At 35.6% G+C, this 19920-nt stretch overlaps 1 long non-coding RNA gene across 1 annotated transcript; it reads right to left on the bottom strand.

Annotated features, from left to right (window-relative positions):
* Positions 1-12485: 12485 nt before the first annotated feature.
* Positions 12486-13655, bottom strand: LOC142173805 (uncharacterized). The gene is made up of 2 exons (XR_012703160.1): positions 13504-13655; positions 12486-13114 (listed from the first exon to the last, which is right to left on the bottom strand). It is a non-coding gene; the product is annotated as an uncharacterized LOC142173805 (long non-coding RNA).
* Positions 13656-19920: the final 6265 nt, after the last annotated feature.

The raw sequence follows: 19920 nt of genomic DNA, 5'->3' as shown, positions 1-19920 counted from the left end.
CAAAATGGAGAGTACGTACCAAGTAATCTTGATGAACCAGGTTCTTTATTGAGAAATCTCTTGTGCAAGTCTGAATTTTCCAAGAAAATAGAGATAATATCATTAGAGATTAATGAGTCATTTTAGCACATGGCACAAGGGTATATTGATGAAAGTATGAGACCGAGCAAAATCTAATCTAATTATTTACAAAAATTCACAAATTTTCTAACCAATCTTTGAGTTAGAACTGGTTCCTTTTAGATGATCTTAATCATCCTTAATTCTAACATGTTCCTTTCAAATTGATCTCTACTTAGAGCTTTTGTGGAGATGTCAGTTATTTGCTTATCAGTAGCACATAATTCCACAGTGATCAAACCCTTTTCATAGTTGTCCCTCAAAAAGTGATGCCTAACATCTGTGTGCTTAGTTATTTTTCTGGTGAACCGGGTTCTTGGTCATACTAGTTGCATTAGTGTTATCACAAAATATGGGGATACAACCTACATCAGTTCCAAAGACCATTTATTGCTGTTTGATCCAAAATAATTGAGCACAACATGAGGCAGCAACAACATACTCAGCTTCAGTAGTAGATAAGGCCACATAATTTTGCTTTTTGGTGGCCCAAGACACAAGACATGAGCCAAGAAAGTATGCCATACCTGAGGTGCTCTTTCTATCTACAAGAAAACCTACATAATCAGCATCAGCATATCCCACTAAGTTGAAATTACTACCTTTTGGATACCATAGACAAAGGTCAATGGTGCCTTTTAGGTATCTCAAGATCCTTTTTGACAGCACTCAAGTGAGACTCCTTTGGATTTGCCTGAAATCTAGCACAAAGGCCTACACTGAAAACAATGTCAGGTCTGCTAGCTGTGAGATACAACAAATATCCAATCATTCCCCTATACAACTTCTGATCAACAGATGAACCGGGTTCATCCACATCCAATTTTGTGGCTGTTGCTATAGGAGTGTCAATTTCTTTGGAATCTTCCATTTTAAACCTTTTAAGCAACTCTTTCACATACTTCTACTGATGGATCATAGTTTCATTTGAATTTTGTTTAATTTGTAAGCCTAAAAAGAAATTAAGCTCACCCATTATACTCATTTCAAATTCACTCCCCATTAGTTTAGAAAATTCTTTACTTAACTTATGAGTAGTAGCTCCAAAGATTATATCATTAGCATATATCTGAACTATCAAGAGATCTTTACCTTTTTCTTTCAAGAATAAAGCATTGTAAATTTTACCTCTCTTGTAGCCATGCTCAAGCAGGAATTTTGATAATCTTTCATACCATGCTCCTGGAGCCTGCTTGATCCCACAAAGTGCTTTTTCAAGCTTGTACACATGATCAGGACATTCCTTGCTTTCAAAGCCCGGGGGTTGCTTGACAAACACTTCTTCCATTAGATAGCCATTGAGGAAGGCACTCTTGACATCCATATGGTGGAGAGTGAATTCCATGTAAGCAGCAAAGGCTATAAGGAGTCTAATTGCTTCCAATCTTGCAACTGGAGCAGAGGTCTCATCATAGTCTATGCCTTCCTCTTGACTATATCCTTGAACGACCAATCTTGCCTTGTTCCTTGTAACTGTTCCATCTTTATCAAGTTTGTTTCTGAAGAACCATTTTGTGTCAATTACTGATCTGTCCTTGGGTCTTGGTACTAGATGCCAAACTTGACTTCTCTCAAATTGGTTGAGTTCATCTTGTATTGCATTCACCCAGTCTGCATCCTGCAAAGCCTCATCAACATTTTTAGGTTCAATAAGAGATAGGAAAGAATCAAAATCACAAAGATTCTTCAAAAAAGATCAGGTTTTGATTCTAGAAGTTGGATCAGTAATTATGTTCCCAATGGGATGAGAACTTTGATAATTGTTGCTGAGGAACAGGTTCATGGACAGGTTCCCTCGAGGTTTGAGGATCACTTCCTCTTTGTTCAGTTCCCGTTGTCAAGTTGCCCTGTGTGGAAGGACTTGTTCCATCACATGTTCCTTCCTCTGGTGTAGCTTTAGTCTGGGCTGTGGTTTCATTTGAGTTTCTTACCAGCTCAATTGTTTCATCATCATGTTCTTGCCTCTCATAAAGAATGTTAGTTTCATCAAAAACTACATGTACACTTTCTTCTACACACATAGTTCTTTTGTTATAGATCTTAAAAGCTTTTTCCAAGAACACTCCCTCATCATTTCTGGGATCAAACTTACCTAGGGAGTCTTTACCATTATTGTGCACAAAGCACTTGCATCCAAATGACCTAAGATGGAATATATTTGAGGTCTAGTCATGCACCTATTTATGATGTAACATGCAGTGTTCACAGCTTCTGCACAGAAACTATGGGGTAGTTTACTAGAAAGAAGCATAGTCCGAGCCATTTCTTCCAATGTCCTATTCTTTCTTTCAACTACTCTATTTTTTGTGGAGTCCTAGGAGAAGAAAAATTATGATCTACGCAATGCTCATCACAAAATTCAGCAAATTTAGCATTCTCAAATTCAGTACCATGATCAGACCTAATTGATGCAAATTGATTACCTAGTTGTCTGTGAGTTTTTCTAACAAAAGAAGTGAACATGTCAAATGCTTCATCTTTAGATGTTAAAAATAGTGTCCAAGTAAACCTAGAGTAATCATCAACAAGCACCATCACACATCTCTTACCACCTCTGCTTAATGTTCTCATTGGTCCACAACGATCCATATGGACCAGTTCCATCGTCCTGGTGGTACTTACAACTTTCTTGCTTTTGAAAGAGAATCTTACCTGCTTCCCCCTTACACAGGCCTCACAAACTTTATCTTCCTTGAACTTAATGTTAGGCAGCCCTACCACCAAATTTTTGGAGACTAGTTTGTTGAGTTGACTTAGACTGGCATGTCCGAGTCTCTTGTGCCAAAGGAGGGGATCATTATCCAACACACTTAAGCAAGCGAGTTCATTATCTAAAAGTGTGAACAGATCTACAACATATATGATGTTCACTCTTTTTCCCTACAAAATTATCTTGTTAGTGGTAAGATTAATCATAAAGCATTTTGTAGAGGTGAATGCTGCCATGTTACCACTATCACATAATTGTGATATACTTATTAGACTGTACTGCAATATATCTATCAAGTAGACGTTCTCAATAGAGTAAGAATCAGTCTTACCTATCTTTCCAACCCCAATGATCTTACCTTTCTTCCCATTTCCAAAGGAAACATTACCTCCTTTAAGGTCCTCAAGTGAAAGGAACTGGTTCTTGTTTCCTGTCATGTGCTTTGAGCAACCACTATCCATGTACCATATTTGGCTGCTCCCCTTCACTTGGACCTGCAAAAGGAAATCAGGGGTTAGTCTTAGGAACTCAAACTAGTTTGGGTCCCTTTTTATAGGCAAAATGATGAATCAAATTCTTTTTAGCCCAACTTGGTAACCTATTATTCCCTTGAACAAATTCTTTGTTCATTTGGCTTGCCTTTTCTTTTGCAGTGCATTCACTTTTATAGTGACCTGTTTTACCACAGTGTGTGCAAATCTTGTACTTAGGAAATGTGATGTACTTTCTTTTGGGATCCCACTTAGGTGCCAGGTTCACAAAGCTAAATCCTCTTCTGTTGCTACTTTGGTATTCTTGTAGCCAAGAAAGTGCATCAGAGGATCTGTTCCATTTACAAGTTCTGTCTAGCTCATGCTTGACCTTGTTTAGATCCTCCTTTAGGATTCTTACCTGCTCGTCCCTTTTATACAACTCATCTTTCATTTTTCCTACTTTTTTTTTCATACATTCTTTAGACAACTGTTCCTTTTCATTGTTTACATACTCAAATTCATCAATTAGTTCTAGAAGTAACTCAGATAACCTTTCTTTAGACAACAATTTAATTTTGTCTTTGACATGATTTGCACTTACCTCGGTTTCTTCATCAGATTCTCTGATGGCCATAAGTGCATGTTCATCCTCATAATCATCATATGAGCTTTCATCTGAGCTTTCTCCCCAAGCAACGACCATAGCCTTGGTTGATTCTTTGTTGTTGCTTTTCTTGAGTTGAACCTGTTTCTTCTTCCTGTTCCTTCGTTCAGCTCTTTTCTTCTTCCATTCAATCTCCCATAAAGGACAGTTCTTGGTGTGGTGATCAGTCTTTCCGCACTTGTAGCAGCCATCATTGGTTTGCTTCTCTGGAGCTTTTGACTTGATATAACTTCCACTTCTTGAAGAACCTTTTCCTCTCCTCAGGCACTTCTTGAAGTCCTTGGTGATCATAGCCATTTCATCATCTTCTGAATCAGATCCTTCAGTGATTCCGAGTGCCAATCTCCTTTCCTTCTTAGGTACATCCATTTTCATGGTTTGTCTCCTAAGTTCATAGGTAGTAAGATTTTCAATTAATTCATCCGGTGTGAGAGTGGCAATGTTCTTTGATTCCTGAATGGCAGTAATTTTGCTCTCCCAAGTGATAGGCAAAACCCTTGTCAGTATCTTCTCGACTCTATCTTCTTCAGGAATAATCCTTCCAAGAGACTTTAGCTCATTTGTCAAAGTAGTGAAACTTGTGTACATCTCTTGAATGGTTTCTCCTTCCTTCATAGTAAAGTTCTCATATTGAGAATACAGTAGAGTTCCTCTGGATCTCTTTACCCGAGGTGTTCCTTCATGAGCTACTTGCAGAGTGTCCTAAATTTGCTTAGCAGCGGTACAACTTTAGATTCTGTTGTACTCATCTGGACCAAGTCCACAAACAAGTCATTTCTTAGTTTTAGCATTCTTCTCCCATTTCTTCAAGTCCTCACTAGTGCAATACGCTCTTGCCTTTGGCACATCTACTCCTTCAATATTTTTCTTCAAGGTAGCCAGTGGACCATCGGTGACAATGTCCAATAGCTCATAGTCCTCTCCTATAATGTGATCTCTCTTCCTGTTTTTCCACCAAGAGTTGTACTGGTCATTAAAGAATGGTGGCCTAGCAGTTGATTGTCCTTCCCAGTTTCGAGGTGGTGCACTCATATTGATCTTCTCCTAAGGTGTTAGCCTCTTCAAGGATAACCCGATCTGATACCAATTGATGTTTTATACTTGAATACCACACAAGAGGTGTAGAGGGGTTATTTATGCGGTGTCCAATTTTCTCGTGTACTGATTATAGAAGGACCTGGTTCTTCTATGTGTTTCTTATACTACTGTTGCAAAAATAGTAAATACAGAAAGTAAAGAACACAAGTATTTTACGTGGAAAACACCCAGCTCAAAAGGTGAAAAAACCATGACCTACTACTCAGTAGGATTTTTCCCAACACTTCACTAAGTCAATGAACCAAAACAGTATTTACAAAACTCTTTGTAAATCTAAGGATTAACTCTAATCCCATTGTGGCAACCAGCCTCTAACTGTTGCAATAACTTCAAGTTAACTCTAACTTGAATACTCAGAGAACCTAATACAATTGCTTTTAGATAAAGCTTAAAGGTACAACTTGAAACACCAACTACAATTTCAACTAGAATAAAAGACAGATGCTTGGATAATGCTTCCTTGCCTATTTGTGACTCGATATATAAGAAAAAACCACATTAGCTTCAATGGTATCTTAATTTACCAACAGTAGTACCCCAAAATAATCTAGCAAAATATCCTTCAATCTTCTTGAAAATGATTTTAGGTGGTCTCAGAGCTTCCAATAGATGCAGAGGTTGGGACTACTGGGACATGCTTTATCAACACAGCTCTACCACTTGTTGTCTTCTACTCAATCTTTGTGACACAGTATCTAAAATATAATATTTTCATCCTTCCAACATACAATGCGCACCCTAGGTAAGTAATAAGGAATTTAGCTGGCCTATACCCAATGATCCTATGAACTCTTTGACTTAGCACTACAGAAGCATTTGTTATAGTTATCCAGTTCTTGATTAAATAAACAGGAACCTCAGAGGCAGATGTGAAAATAATTGCATCATCCGCATATGTAAGATGTGTAAGCTGTGGCCCATTCTATGTATGGTAAATCTAGAGTATTTATTAGAATGTATAGGACTATTAAGTCTCCTAGACAATACTTCAGCACCAATAATAAATAATGTAAGGGGACAAAGGATACCCTTGTTTTAATCCTCTGGAAGAATGAAAGAAACTATTTCTATTGCTATTTGCGAACATCATATGGTTCTTATAATTAACCTCAGTCATAACATTATAGTGACCGTGGTAGCCCAGCATGATCATTCACCTCAAGAAAACATGATATAAGTATTTAAACAGAAATGAGGCTAATGCTAAGACTGTGGTTGTGACTGTTCTCCGGATTAAGAAGTGGATTGTAAGGCACAATGGAAATAAATTTGATTCCCAGCATTAAGGTCAAGCAAATCAAGAGATACATAAAATTATAATTTAGAAATCAGGAGGGGGTTGTGATTACTCATCAAACAAGACTTACACCAGGAAAGGAACTTGTCATTTTTCTTGGTAGCATCATAGCCCCAATTCCAGTCCAAAACTAGAGACTTTGGTAGATGAAGAGGAGAATGAGAAGGGTACGACTGTAAAATACAATAGCAAGGAACTTAGAAAGGGACATCTTGTCTCTACTAGCCCATCACCTACAATGGGAGATATTATCAGTGGTGGAGAAGCTTATGGGAATAGAACCAATGACCTTACTAAGGTTTTGAACCCCCTTGACCACTAAGCTATGCTTTTGGGCTATTTTAAGGGGATTCAAAACATAATATATAGAGATAAAAAATAAATTTTGTCTTCTATATACAGTATAACTTTTCGGTAAAAGGGGTTCGGGTGAACACCCTTCCGCCCCCTAAATCCCCCTTTGGATATTATCATTGAGGAGGTTAGGGGGAAATGTCCAGTCTACACATGTTTTAGCCTCATCTACAAGCAGAACTTTTTTTTCAATAGTAAAAAATGGAGATATCGTTCCTGTTGGGATATAGACTGGGGTTCATCTGTGGAGTCTTGTTCAATCTCAAGGAAATGGTATGAGAAGCAGACTTTTTATTGATGGTCATTCAACTTTGTGTTTGTTACCTAAAAGTCACTTTCCTTTTTTGTTACATAAAAATCATTCAACTTTATGTTTATTACTTTGCTCTAGTTATCACAAAAGTCACCTTGGCAAGATTTTATAATATTTTTACTTGAAAAGTCTATTATGCCTTTGATATTGTATAGATTCTCATATTTATATAATACCTTCTATATTATATACGATATAATATATTTTTACATAGATATTTTATTTATAACTAAAATAACTTAATATTATTTTATTTATTATTTCTACAATATATTCGTACATCTAATTTTTCTTTAACGTTTATTTTAAAGATATATTGGTAGTGTTATTAAATTTTTCAGTAATTTTACTATCAATAAATCTCAAGTCAACGTTCTTAACCATGCCTAATGAAATATTTTTAATAAGAATTATAAAATCAAAGCTCACACATTTATCAGTCCAGCCATATTCGTTAATTCAATAAATAAAATACCCACATTTAATAAACTCACACATCAGATTAACAGTTTCAAATAAATAATATCAATAGATAAAGCTTAAAATTTAACATTAAACTCAAATATATTTTAAAAATAATTAAACGTTTTACTGACTATAAAAACTATTATTTGTTAAACAAATCTGTTTTTGTTATTTCAAATAAATATTTTTTTGTCATTTTCATATTTGAAAATATGTTCATGCTCGAATATGATTAAACAAATTTAGTATCATGGGAAAATTAAACGTACTAATATATTATAAAAATAATAAATAAAATAATATAAAATTATTTTAATTATAAGTAAAATACCTGGGTAAAAGTATATTATATAGCATATAATATAGAAGGTATTACATAAATGAGATGATTTATAATGTCAAGGGCATAATAGACTTTTCAAGTGGTAATTTTATAAAATCTTGTCAAAGTGATTATCGTGATAACTAGAGTATAATAAAATAATTTTTGTGTAACAAAATAAAGAAAAGTAACTTTTAGGTAATGAAGACAAAATTGAAGACTTTTACGTAACAAGCAAAAGAAAAGTGACTTTTGTGTAACTAACCTAAAGCTGAATGACCATCTATGAAATTTACTCTAATAATGCGGTATCATCTCTGAATTCCAATGTAGACATTTCTAATATCAAGGAAATAGTTCCTTTGGATTTGACAAAGGGGAATGATAGTGAATGAATCAGAGGATAATGAAGTGAATTTCCAAGATAATGAAGATGATGAAACATATAAAGAATACAACTCAACTGATGAGGAGGATCACATAGAGGAATTTGTACCACTAACATCATGGAGTGGACAAGAAGATGAAAATACTTTAACTTAGGTTACAAATGAGTTAATCTTGAAAAGGAATCTATCTCCAAGAAATAACATAAGGGGCCAAAACAAGGTTAACACAGTTGATCTTGGTCCTGTTGCTAGAGCCAAGGTAAAAGCCATACAAATAGCCCATTCTCTAATGTGCTAATGAGACAAGGAGATGCTTCACAACACAGATGACTTAAAGCTGAAGAAGCTAATCTAAAACATAAGGTTGACAACAGATGATTAGAAAAGGGTAACGGCAATAGAAAGTACTTCCATATTCTCATAAGTGAGAGAAAGATAAGACTTTCTGTGCATAGGATTATGAATCAGGAAGGACAGTGGATCACTAAGGATCAGAAGCAGTTACTCACTCCAATTTTTTTTGTCAAGGATGATCATTAAATTCAACTCCAAAGTCTTTTAGCTTAAGAGACGATTAGTGAGATCAAGAGAGGAAACAATGTAGGAAATATGGTTCTAAAACTGTAGAAAAAGGTATTACATAACAAGAAAAAAGGGGTTACTTTAGTCATTATTTATTATATCCGTTAGTGTTAATACGTTAGTTATAAGTTAGTTAGGATGTTAAGTATTCGTTAATTCCTATCTCAGTAACTATAGACTTTATATATAGGGTTTGTACTCTCATTTCTTCTTTAAGATGACTAACAGAAGATCATCTCCTTCCTCTTCTATGTCTTCTTCTTTCTTCTATCTCTATAAAGTCTACTGCATTTCTCTATAATTGCATTAACAATTTCATGGTATCAGAGCAGTCGAGTAAGAAATCTTAGCTCGGTGTTCGATATTTGTTCTTCCGCAAAAATTTTTTATTCTCTGATGTTTTCTGCAAGTGTGTTCTTGAAATTCTTTATCATCAATGGCGATTGAGAATTTGACACCCCCATATATGAGTTAACCTTCACATGTAGTAGGTAAAACCCAAGGATTCAATTTGAACCAAGCCCCAGGAATTAACTACAACCATCCATTATTTCTTTCACCAGCAGATGTGAGTGGAATTCAAATTTTCTCGTTTCAATTGACAAGTATCGAAAATTACTCTATCGGGTATCGTTCTATGAGGGTAGCACTTCTGGATAGGAACAAATTGGAGTTAGTTGATGGTTTGTGTTCCAAAGAAAAATTCTCAGAATGTATCTGGAATCACTCGGAAAAGGTGAATGCTATTATGTTATCTTGGATTATGTATTCTGTTGCGAGTGGCATTCTTTGTGGCATTATGTATGCGTATAGTGCCCAGGCAGTGTAGAATGACTTGTATGAGCGATTTAACATAGTAAATGGATCTAGATCATTCAATTTCCATAAAGAAATTGCTACTCTAAGTCAAGGGATAACTTCTGTTTCTGTTGTACTTCTCAAAACTCAAAGATTTATGGGAAGAATACTAGTCCCTGCTCCTGGGTGTGATTGTGCAAAGTCTAAGGACTTTGTAGTGCATTTACAGAAACTAAAATTGTTTCAATTATTGATGGGGTTGAATAATTCGTACAACCAAGCTACCACTAAAGATCTTGATGATGAGTTATACACCAACTGTTAATCAAGCCTATGCCTTAATCATCAGTGATGAAAGCCAAAATTCTGTTGCTGTTGCGTCATGACTATTGGGTGCAAATCCAGCCATGTATATAAATCATTATGATGTGGCTATATATACTAGAACTGGACATGAAAAATATCAGAAGTTCAAGAAAAACTATAATATCCAATGTGATTTCTGCAAAATGAAAGGGCATTGCAAAGAAAATTGCTATAAAATTGTGTGGTATCCCCCTCATTCAAGAATAGAAAGAAAGGGAGAGTTGGAAATGCATCCTACAATGTGTTGACTAAAAATAATGCGCACATCAGGAATACAAGTTATAATGGTTCAACTGATATCAACTCCCAGGCAAATCAATTTCAAGCATAAGGAAATTCATTTTATCAGATGCCAATGTATACAAATTCAGATACAGGAAAGCTCAATTATAATATGGGACAAGGACCTACTACTCAGCTAAATGTACAAGGGTTGCCTCCAATAACAAGCTGCACTTTTTCAAAAGAACAGTATGGACAAATCCTACAAATATTGAATAATACTTCAGGTGTTAATGGTTCTAAGATTGCTTCTACAGCTAATGTAGCATGTATTAGCACTGTTTGTTTAGCTTCTACTAATGCTGGTGCTACCAATCATATGGTAGCTGACTTAAGTCTGTTAAATAAAGCTTCCATTATGCAACCAGACTATCCAAAGAAAGTGTTCCTTCCTAATGGGCAGGTGAGAGCGATTGGTAGAGAAGACAGTGGATTATACATTCTAAGTGAAAATAGTCAACCGGTTAGAATCAGTGATGAAGTCGTGTTAGCAGCAAAAGAACTTTCAGTTATCATTGAACACAATACAAATGAAGACATAGATCTATGACATTGAAATTGAAGTCTTATGTGAACACAATGCTACAGAAGTTCATTGCATTTGTCAGAACCCAATTTGATAAGCTAATCAAATTGAACAGATAATGGTACTGAATTTGTACATTCAGTATGTGAAACCATGTTCAACAATCTAGGAATTATTCATCTAAAAACTTGTGCTTATATACCTCAGCAAAATGGAGTTGCAGAGAGGAAGCACATGCATATCCTAGAAGTCACAAGGGCAGTCGGATTTCAAGCAAACATACCAATCAGATTCTGGGGACATTGTGTGTTAGCTGTAGTTTACTTGATCAATAGACTACCAAACATAGTTATAAACAATCAAACACCTTATGAGAGACTGTTTGACAAAAAGCCTACTCTAACTCATCTGAGAGTATTGGATGTCTAGCTTATGTAAAGATAGTCCAGGAACATGACAAAATAATGCCCAGATAAAAATTGATAGTACATATGGGATATGCAGCTGAGCAGAAGGGATACTTAATATATGATCTAGAAAACAGATCCTTTCTTGTAAGTAGAGATGTTAGTTTCAGGGAAGATATAATCACATTCAAACAAAATCAAAGAACATCTATCACTATATTCACTCAAGAAACAACTTCCACAAATTGTTCTATGAAACAAGTGGTCAATATTAGGAGCTGCTAAACCTGCTATCACATCTCTAGATTACAATATAAAGCTCACAATAAAGGAATATGATGACTGTATCAAGATTTCTGAATCAGACACATTCACTGATGATAAAGAACTGGAGGATCACACTCCTTATTAAAGATTGATAGGTAAGTTGTTGTACATTATCATGACTCGACCTATATATCTTTTAGTGTTCAGACTCTCAGTCAGTTCCTTAAAAAATCCTAAAAAGTCTCACATGGAAACTGCACTTAGAATTGTAAGGTATCTGAAAAACAGCTTGACCAAGGTATTCTACTATCTAGTAGCATCGGCGATACAGTCATGGGATTTTGTGATGCTGATGTGGCTTCCTGCCCACATACAAGAAAATCTGTTACAGGTTATATGATTAAACTTGGAGATTCTTTAGTTTCCTAAAAATCTAAGAAGCAAACAACTATATCAAGAAGTTCAGCTGAAGCTGAATATAGAAGCATTGCTGCCACAGTTGCAGAACTAATCTGGATGACTGGCTTACTAAAAGAAGTTGATTTTCAGATCAAACTACCCGTTGATATTTACATCTTGACCGTGCACCCTTTCTGCAACAGTGAAGAAGAAGTTGATTTATATTGTACTCACGCTCATTAGCGGGGGCATCTTGACCGTGCACCCTTTCTTCCTCAAGCCATTTTTAATTTGCCTTTATAAAGAGAAAAGATCATATTTGCCTCTCTCTGTCTTAAGCTTTTAGTTGAAGACTCGCATTGTTCATAATAATACGAACCATTTCCACATCAACGAACAACAAAGAAACAATAACAAAAATAATAAACCCAGTGTAATTCTACATTGTCTTGTAGGGATGTGGGGAGGGTAGAGTGTACACAGACCATACCCCTACCTCGTGAAGGTAGAGAGAATATTTCCGATAGACCCCCGGCTTAATGAAAAAAGAAAAATAAGCAAAAATAATAATTGATAACAACGGCGAGATAAGGTGATACAAAGATAGAATAATCGAAGCAAATGAACCAACAAATAGCAAAAGAAATCAGATAAGAAGCTACGAACATACAAGGCTAATTAGGATGCAACCGGCTTGAAAAGGAGATACACACTCTTGTATGCTAACCTTCTACTCTAATCCCAACCTGCATACCCTCCTATCAAGGTACATATCCTCAATAAGCTGAAACTATAAGCTGAAACTGCGCCATATCATGCCTAATCACCTCTCCCCAACTTATACACGCAGAAAATATAACAAAAATAACAAAATATAAGTGTTGATATCATTAGGAGCAAACCATACACTAGAACAATTTATACTTTGGCAAAATGATATTTGCTCATACAGTAGGTGGTATCTGCTCTTAGTTTTGGGTAGACAGACCATTCTGTCATTTATTAGTCTCACACATTATTAGGAACTGCATAACTTTTATTTTTCGCATACATCATAGCAGTAATCACAAAAAGATGCAATACGATGATGAAAATACAATGATCGTTGATCAGCAGAAGTAGCAATAGCAAGCGGGACCACGCCAATTCCAGTGACAGCCTCCACCAACAGCGTGCTCATCATTGATGCATCGATCGGTACAGCCATCAGTCTCGACTACGCAAGGATCCAAATATGTTCTGCTCAGCCTTTCACAACCGTATGCTTCTGCTATTTGTATATCTGCGCATAAAAGAAAGTAACAACTCAAAAGTTTACGATAATATTACGAAGAGTGCTTTTTTTAACGATGACACACTGGTCTTTCAAATTCTAACGTTGATGGAGAAATAGCTAGGGGTATCCCGATGCATGAAGCATCCCATGAACAGGTTCAGGGAAGGGCCTCGCATGCACCTAATTGGGGTGTAATGTAGATAACCTACCCTAATGCAAGCATAAGTGACTGATTTCACGGTTCGAGCCAGTGACCTATATATAGTAGGTCGTACGGAGTCAACTTTACCGTTGATAGATAAATCAGAACAAACATTTATTTAACTTCAAATACCAAACAATTTTATAGCTGATAGAGTTATGTAGCTATGGTTTATAGTTTATTGGCTACTCACTAGTTGATGCAATGAGGAAGCAAACGAAGAGGGCAAGAAAGGCAGCATAGAGAGACTTATCCATATTTCTGAATTGTGTTTCTTGATTCTTAATTTGTGACTACGTGAGGATTTAACTTTCACATTTTATAGAAAAAGAAAGAGAGGAAGAAAGTATGTGGGGGATAAGAAACCACTAGGTAACAATGTCTTGTTAAACATATACCCTAGTTTAGAGTTCTACACCATTGGAAATAGCGGAAAATGAATGTTTTTACTTTAATGTCGTAGAGTAAAATACACTGGTTTACATACAAGGAAATATATTTGTTTACATGACAATTATCTATTTTTTCTTGCTAAAACACATCGATTAGGTCAATCTTTTGTTAGATTATAATATTCTACACGTGACTAATTTGTTTAATTTTCCATTGCGTTTATTCAAAAGCTTGTCTCTCATAATTTTAATTAATTAGTCATAGGCATGTATATTTCCTCATATCCAAAAGTTAGGATGAATTACCAAAAAATCTAGTAGGTGTTCTTTTTTTCTTCTTTTTTTCTGGAGAACTTTGAATACAAACTTTTTTTTTCTTCTTTTTTTCTGGAAAACTTTAAAAACAAACTTTTTGGACACGATGTATGTGCATATAGCAAATCAATTAACAATGTGCAAGACAAATCCTTTTGCTGTAAATTATGGAGAATCAAACATGCTATTCACATGTGTAGAACATTAGTTTTAATAAATAACAGATTTGCCTTTTGCTGATGTGTTTTAGCAAAAAAAAAAACAAATGTTTTCATCTAAATTTTCCTATACGACATCAAAGTAAATACATACTTCCGCTATTCCCAATGGTATAGGATTCAAAACCCGTGTATTACCTTGTTAGTTTCACAAGACATTGTTACCTGGTGGTAATTGCTTATCTCTATAAAATGTGAAAGTTAAGTCCTCACTTAGACACAAATTAAGAATCAAGAAACACAATTCAGAAATATGGCTAAGTCTCAAGTTCACTACGCTGCCTTTCTTGCTTTCTTCTTTTGCTTCCTTATTGCATCAACTGGTGAGTATCCGACAAAACCATAATTCCACCAAACACTATCAGTCCTAACATTGTTCGATTTTGAACTTAATTAATGCTCCTTTCATTTTAATTTATGTGTATCTATTTGATTAGGCACTGAGTAATTTAGTAATAAGGACTTTTGAAACTTGTGATCCTAAACAAGTTATAACATTTGTTTGACTATGATTCTCCTGAAACCCGTAGTCTTAAACAAATAATAATATTTTTGTGGCTATAAAAGATTCTTATTGAAGGTAAAAATAGAAGTTTAAGTGAAATTGTTCCCAAATTTAGAAAGGATTCATTCTTTTTAGAAAAGACTAAAAAGAAAATAGAGCCACATAAATTAGAACAATATGAATCGAGTTAATAAGGAAAATTGCATGATTAAAAGAATGTAGGGAAATTCTTTATAATATTATTGTAAAATTTTGAGTTGCTGGTTTCTTTTCTTTACAGATATGCAAAAAGCAGAAGCACTTGGTTGTGAAAAGCTGAGCAAAACATGGTCTGGCCAATGCCTTAGCTCTAAGGGGTGTAACAAACAATGCATCAATAAAGAGAAAGCTATTTTTGGAGCGTGTCGCTGGGATTGGTTTAGTACGGATTGCTATTGCTACTTTTGCTGATCAAGGATCATTATATGATATAGCATCAAAATGAATAATATGTATGTGAAAAATAAAAATAGTATTCTGGTGTATGTTTTGCTTTTAATGATACCCATAATTCGGATTTGATCTTTGATGGGTGGAAATGATGTCCATGTATTTTACATGTATTGTTTTATAAATAATATGGCGTTGGACAAAAATCTATTCATACATGCATCAACAACCCACATCAATATAAAGCCATTGCTATTCACATAACTAAAAGGAAAAAGAAGTCTCAACAAGTCAACATCTATAGTTTAACCTTTGAAAGGAAACCAGACATATATTCTGAGACTCTACAATGAGTACTTCATAGAGCAAACTCTAGGATATCATTATCTTTTACAACTCAGCCAAAACTTATTACAGGTGAAACCAATTGTCAAAGACTCCCTCTTACGATCTGGAGCTCACCAGAAAACTCTTACTATACACACGTTCATCGGATCTAGGTTTTCTAAAATATAGATGCACCACTAAAGAAAGGAGAAAGTAAAAGTGTTAAGTGAAAATTGATCCCTATTCATCATTAGTCTTTGTGAGGCATGAGTGACAACGGATAATAGTAAAATAATTCTAAAAAATGCATACATAGAATACCTAGCATAGAGACAATGGGTTCACATGCCCCATAATTCTCCTTTAAATCAGAAATATTGTTTTCCAGGAAATGCAATTCTGTGGTCTAGAATACGATCGCATAACAGATATGCGGACCGTATAATCGCCGCAAAGTGAGAATGGATGGACCAGGAATTGTAGGAAACTCAGCAGTTGATCGTTTAGGAAGAATAAAATATTTATGCAATTTATGCACTAAGCCATATGGTTAGCTATATCTTCTTTCATTTTATTATACCAATAAATTTTCCTCGGGTATTTGTACATTTTGGTTGAATCCGGGTAGATAGAATAACTGGAGCTATGAGCCTTTAATTCGCTCCCGAAGCTCACCAACATTTGGAACACATAGCATACTATTCATTCTTAGGACGCTATCATTGTCCCCACGAGTGAAAACTGTATTTCTTTCTTTAACACCTCATCTTTGATCGCCTGCATATTTGGGTCCTCATACTGGCGCTCTTTTACCTCGGCCCTATGGAATATCGTTGGGTTACCTTCTTCAGTCTCATCAAGTCTGACTCCGTCATTAGACAACCTTTCTACTTTCCCTGCTAGCAATCTTTCTTCTACTTGCAAGTGTGCGAAAATACCCCTAGATTTAGGGCTAAGGGCATCGGCTACTAGATTAGCCTTTTCGGGGTGGTACAAAATATTAATATCGTAATCCTTCACTAACTCCAACCACCTCCTCTATTTTAGATTCAACTCTCCTTGCTTGAAAAAGGCTGGAGACTCTTATGATCTGTGAATACTTCACAATGCACACTGTATAAACAATGCCGCCATATATTTAGAGAAAATACAACTACTGCCAGCTCGAGATCGTGAGTGGAGTATTTCTTTTCGCGATTCTATAATTTTCCTGAGGTGTTATTTACAACCTTCCTATTCGGTATTAGGACACATTCAAGTCCAACTCTAGAAGCATCAAAATATATTATATTGAACCTGTTAGTAGGACTACAATTAGCACCATGGTCAATCTCTTTTCTTTAGCTCTTGAAAACTCCACTCACAAACATTTGACCACTATAACTGTTGGCTTGAGTAAGTTTTATTTTGATGACCGACAAAGGTAGACATGCATGAACCAGGTCCATACACAGTGTACAAGAGGTATGTGTAGATTCAAGCACAAGGCATGCATGTGAAGGGGATAAGCATAAGTGGTTATATATGATATCTCTTGAACGAAAAGGTTGCATAATTGATAAGGAATAGGATTCCTTACTTGAAGAGAACTTTATCCTAGACGGGGGGGGGGGGGGGGATGTTGGAACTAATTAGAACTCTTCCACCATGGAAGAGTAAATCATTAGAACTCTAGTTAATACTTATTCTACTAACTCTATATATATCAGTTGTGTTCTCTTTTACAGGTGACGTAGACACACTGAAGTTAAGAAATAATTGAGTCCAAAATAGCAAAGCAATTTGAAAGTTGCAAGCAATTCTTGTGTGTTTCAAGAGTGCGAATATGGAGCTACATGAACCAGATATAAGAACCAGTTCCAAGTGTCTGTTTTATTCTAGTTCAATTGTAGTTGGGATTTTGAGTTGTACCTTTCAGCTTTGTTAGAAGCAAATTGTATTAGGTACTTGAGTTGTGTTGTTAAAGTTAGAGTTAACTTGAAGCTGTAGCAACAGCCTGTGGCTGGTTGCTACAAGGGTTAGAGGTAACCTTATATTTACAAGAGTTTTGTAAACGTTTTTGTTTGGCTTAGTTATTTAGTGAAGTGTTGGAAAAAATCCTACTGGGAAGTAGGTCGTGGCATTTTCACCTTTTGAGCTGGGTGCTTTCCACGAAAAAATACTTATTTTCTTTACTTTCTGCATTTATTATCTCACAACTATAGTGTAAGAAACTCGTAGAAGAACCAGGTTCTTCTATAATCTGTGCATACAAAAAATTGGACACCACACAAATTACCCCCTCTCTTGTGTGGTATTGAAGTATAAAACATCAATTGATAACAGAGCAGGTTATCCTTGAAGAGGCTAACACCTTAGGAGAAGATCAAGATGAGTGCACCACCTGGAAATTGGGAAAGACAATCCACTGCTTGGCCTCCACTCTTTAATGGCCAGTAATACTCTTGGTGAAAGTCAAGGATGAGAGATAACTTACAGGGAGATGACTATGAACTATGGGACATTATCATTGATGGTCTGCTATCTACTTTGAAGAAAAATGCTGAAGGAGTAGATGTGCCAAAGATAAGAGCTGATTGTAATGCTGAGGATTTGAAGAAGTAGGAAACAAAATGCTAAAGCCAAGTGGCTTAATTGTGGACTTGGTCCAGATGAGTACAACAGAATTCAAGGAACAACTCGAGTGAAGAGATCAAGAGGAACTCTATTGTACTCTCAGTATTAAAATTTTGCTATGAAAGATGGAGAAACCATTCAGGAGATCTACACAAGGTTCACTATATTGACAAATAAACTAAAATCTCTTGGAAGGATTATCCCTGAAGATTATAGGGTTGAGAAGATACTTACTAGGGTCTTGCCAATTACTTGGGAAAGCAAGATCACTTCTATTCATGAATCAAAGAATATTGTTACACTCCCTTTGGATGAATTGATTGGAAATCTCACAGTTTTGTGAACTTAGAAAACAAACCATAAAAATGGATGTGCCTAAGAAGGAAAAGAGTTTGGCACTCTGAGTACTGAAGATTCTGACCTGAAAGATGATAAAATAGCAATGATTACCTAAAACTTCAAGAAGTATTTAAGGAGAGGAAATGGTTCTTCAAGAAATGGAAACTACAACGCAAGAGCTCCGGAGAAGCAGACGAATGATGGATGCTACAAGTGTGGAAACACTGATCACATGATCAAGAGCTGTCCTTTGTGGGAGATTGAATGGAAAAAGGAAAGAGCTGAACAAAGAAAGAGGAAGAAGGAAGACATTCATCCTAATAAAGGGAACAATAAAGGATCAACCAAGGTTATGGTTGATACTTGGGAGAAAGCTCAGATGAAAGCTCCGATGATGATGATGTTGATGAACGAGCACTAATGGCTATTGTAGAATCTGATGAAGAAACCGAGGTAAGTGTCTTTCATCTCAAGGACAAGATCAAATTTTTGTCTAAAGAAAGATTATCTTAATTACTACTAGAACCGATTGATGAGTCTGAAGATGTGAATAATAAAAAGGAACAACTGTCAAAAGAATGTGTCATTTTGAAGGCTAAGTGCAAAAACCTGGAATTTAGGGCTTGTGAAACTGAAAGTAAAAATACTGTGTTAAAGAACAAGGTTCATGCACTTGATACAACTGTCCTAGAACTTAGATTTAAAAATATAAAATTGAAGTTAGGAACAGGTAAAAAGATAGCCGGTGACACACAACTCACTCTAGAAGAGAATTTAGGTAAAATGAAAGATGGGTTGTATAAAAGGGATGAACATGTAAGAATCTTAAAGGAGGACCTGAATAAGGTTAAGCATGAGCTAGACAAATCCTGTAAATGGAACAGGTCCTCTGATGCACTTTCATAGCTACACGAACATCATAGTAGAAACAGAAGATGACCTGGCTTTGGGAACTCTACACCTAAGTGGATCCCAAAAGCAAGTACCTCACACTCCCTGAGAATAAAATTTGCACAACCTGTGGTAACACTAGTCACTATGAGAGTGATTGCACTACAAAAGAAAAGGCAAATCAAAAGAATAAAAAATTTGTTATAGGGAAAAATAGGGTGCCAAGTTGGGCTAAAAAGAATTTAATTTATCCTTTTGCCTATAGAAAGGGAATCAAACTAGTTTGGATACCTAAGACTAACCCCTGATTTCCTTTTGCAGGTCCAAGTGAAGGGGAGCAACCAAAAATGGTACATAGGGACCTTAAAGGAGGTAATGTCTCGTTTGAAAATGGAAAGAAATGTGAGATCATTGGGGTGGAAAAGGTAGGTAAGTGTGATTCTCACTCAATTGATAATGTCTACTTGATATATGGACTGAAGTACAATCTAATAAGTGTATCACAATTTTGTGATAGAGGTAACATGGTAGCCTTCACCTCTACAAAATACTTTGTGATAAATCTTACCACTGACAAG

Source organism: Nicotiana tabacum, chromosome 19 (assembly GCF_000715075.1).
Source record: "Nicotiana tabacum cultivar K326 chromosome 19, ASM71507v2, whole genome shotgun sequence".
NCBI lineage: Eukaryota > Viridiplantae > Streptophyta > Magnoliopsida > Solanales > Solanaceae > Nicotiana > Nicotiana tabacum.
The sequence above is the reverse complement of the archived record's forward strand: the minus strand, read 5'-3'. Positions and strand labels throughout refer to the sequence as shown.